This window comes from Vicugna pacos, unplaced genomic scaffold (genome assembly GCF_048564905.1).
Source record: "Vicugna pacos unplaced genomic scaffold, VicPac4 scaffold_8, whole genome shotgun sequence".
Classification (NCBI taxonomy): Eukaryota; Metazoa; Chordata; class Mammalia; order Artiodactyla; family Camelidae; genus Vicugna; species Vicugna pacos.
Genome location: NW_027328729.1, coordinates 2,501 through 5,000, shown reverse-complemented (window position 1 = coordinate 5,000; position 2,500 = coordinate 2,501). Strand labels below are relative to the sequence as shown.

The following is a 2,500-nucleotide window of genomic DNA, read 5'->3' as shown; positions in this document are numbered from 1 at the left end:
AATCCTGGTTAGTTTCTTTTCCTCCGCTGACTAATATGCTTAAATTCAGCGGGTCGCCACGTCTGATCTGAGGTCGCGGCTCGGAGGGGGGGGGGCGGAGGGCGGACGACGGCCGGCCGGCCGGCCGGCCCGCCCGACAGGACGGACGGACGCCAGGCCGGCCGACCGCCCGCCCGCCCGCCCGCCCGCGGAGGACGGTGCCCGCGAAGCGGGAGAGGGCGGAGGGAAGAGGGCTACGCGCGAGGCGCCGAACCGCGGTCGACCGCCCGGTCCCCCTCCCTCCCCCTCAACCGACCCCACCCGCCCACGGACGCCCAAACACGAGGTTCGGGCGGGCGGGCGGGCGGCCGGCCGGAAGGAAGAAGGGAGGCGGACGGGACGGGACGGGAGCACGAGCCGGCGACGTGGCACGGGACGGGCGGGCGGCGGCGAGAGGGGAAGGCGCGCGCGACGCCGGGCCCAGGCCGGAGGCATCGTCGTGCCGGGGAGGAGGGGAGAGGGGGCGGCGGCGGCGGCGGCCGCCGTCGGTCGGGAGGCGGGCGGGTCGGGAGGAACCCGGCGGCCGCCCCGCGGCGACCGTCGGGGCCCCTTCCCCCACCACGCGACGCCAACCGCCCCGGCGCGAGCCGCCCCGCTCCGCTCCGCTCCCACCCGTCCTCCGCACGGCCACGAGACGTCCCCGACGGGCGACGGACGCCCGGCGGCGCCCCCCCCCCGACGAACGCCACCCCGAGGGCCCAGGGGCACGAAGCGCGGCCGCGGCCGCAGCCCGGGGGAAAGCGCGCAGCGGCGAGCGACGCCGCGGCGTCCCGCGGGTCACCGCCGGGGCACGCATCCCCGGGGCGCGGCCGCGCGCGCGCCTCGGCCACGGCGAGAGCCGCCCGTCCCGACGGGGCGAGGCGGGGGCCGCGGGGGCGCGCGGCAGGGGGGTGGGGGGCGGCGCGGCCCGGAGGCCCAAACCGCCCCCACCCACACCCCGGCACCACCGCGACACACCCGGGGACGCGCCCCAGAGACCGCTTGCGGCGCGAGGGGGGCTCCCGGTGGGACCGCGGCGGCCACGGCCACGGCCACGGCCACGCGCGAGCTCCCCCCCCCATCTTTTTTCTCCCTTCCCTTTCGCGGGCGGCACCTCCCGGGCCTCGACGCCGCCCGCCGCCGCCTGCCGGCCGCCCGCCGCCGCCCGCACCCTCCCGGGCGCGGGGGCGGGGTCGGCCGCAGGAGGGACAGACGGCGCGAGGGCAGAGGCACCGTGTCTGCACTTAGGGGGACGGAGGGCACCGCGGCCCTGCGAGGAAACCCCCAGCCGCGCGACCCCCCCACGGGCACACACCCGGGGGGGCGCGATTGATCGTCAAGCGACGCTCAGACAGGCGTAGCCCCGGGAGGAACCCGGGGCCGCAAGTGCGTTCGAAGTGTCGATGATCAATGTGTCCTGCAATTCACATTAATTCTCGCAGCTAGCTGCGTTCTTCATCGACGCACGAGCCGAGTGATCCACCGCTAAGAGTCGTACGAGAATTTTTTTCTGCCTTTGGTTCTGTGGCACGGCACGTCTCCCGCCCACCACACCCCGGGAGGGTGAGGTGGGGGGTCGCCTCGGGCCGGCCGAGTCAGAGAGAAATCAGACCGGAGGGTCGGGAAGGTTTCACAACGGGGCGCAGCCGGCACCGACACGGCGCGTGCCGGCTCGGACACCCCACAGGCGCCCGGGGGTTCCCGCCTCCCGCAGGGACGCGGGGGGCGCACCAACCACGCGGCCACCGACCGTCCCGACGGGCCGCCGGGCGGGCGAGGCCCCACCCGACGGCCGCGGCGGCGGCGAGCGACGTGGTGCGGCGCCCCGGCCCAGGGGAGGCGGAGTCTGGGGGACGACGAGGGACGGACCTCCCGAGTCCCCACGGGCCCGACCGCCCCGACCCCAAGGCGGACGGGCGACTCCCCCCTAAGGGTCTTTAAACCTCCGCGCCGGGACGCGCTAGGTACCTGGAGAGGGCGAGGCGGGCGAGGGAGGCGTGGACGGCACGGACCCCCCCCACCCGGAGCCCCAAACGTCGGCCACCGCCCCGACGCCGACCGCCACACTCCGGCCACGGCCGGCGGTCCTCGCCGCCGCGGGCCCTCGACACGGGGCCACACCGTGCACCGGCCGGCCACCGCCCCCCGCCACCACCGAGTCCCACCGCCAACGCCAACGCCAACGCGTGCCGACGGCAACCTAACCCCACTCCCCACGAGGCCGGGCAGAGAGGGCCCTCCCCCCGCGTCCAGACAGACCGCACGCCCTCCTTCCCACCTCCACCCCCAACCCCCCAAGGCCCGGCAGGACCCCCAACCCGCACCCGCAGTTCCCGGGGTCCCCTTCTCGCCACGGGGGACGAGGGGGGCCCACGACGGGACGCGGGGCGCAAGCGGGCGGGGCGCCTTCGGCGTGTGGGGCGGGAGGCGGGGGGCGGGAGGCGGGAGGCGGCCGGACGGGGAAAAGAGGCCCGAAGCTCGC

The 2,500-nt window shown here is 77.4% G+C and overlaps 2 non-coding genes across 2 annotated transcripts in view; both read right to left on the bottom strand.

The window, feature by feature from the left end:
* LOC140692553 (28S ribosomal RNA) overlaps positions 1–76 on the bottom strand; it is a 5,200-nt gene extending 5,124 nt beyond the window's left edge. The window contains exon 1 of the ribosomal RNA XR_012068121.1: positions 1–76. This exon is cut by the window's left edge and continues 5,124 nt beyond it. This is a non-coding gene — a ribosomal RNA (28S ribosomal RNA).
* A 1,283-nt stretch (positions 77–1,359) lies between these two features.
* On the bottom strand, positions 1,360–1,512 carry LOC140692513 (5.8S ribosomal RNA). The gene has a single exon (XR_012068081.1). It is a non-coding gene; the product is annotated as a 5.8S ribosomal RNA (ribosomal RNA).
* Positions 1,513–2,500: the final 988 nt, after the last annotated feature.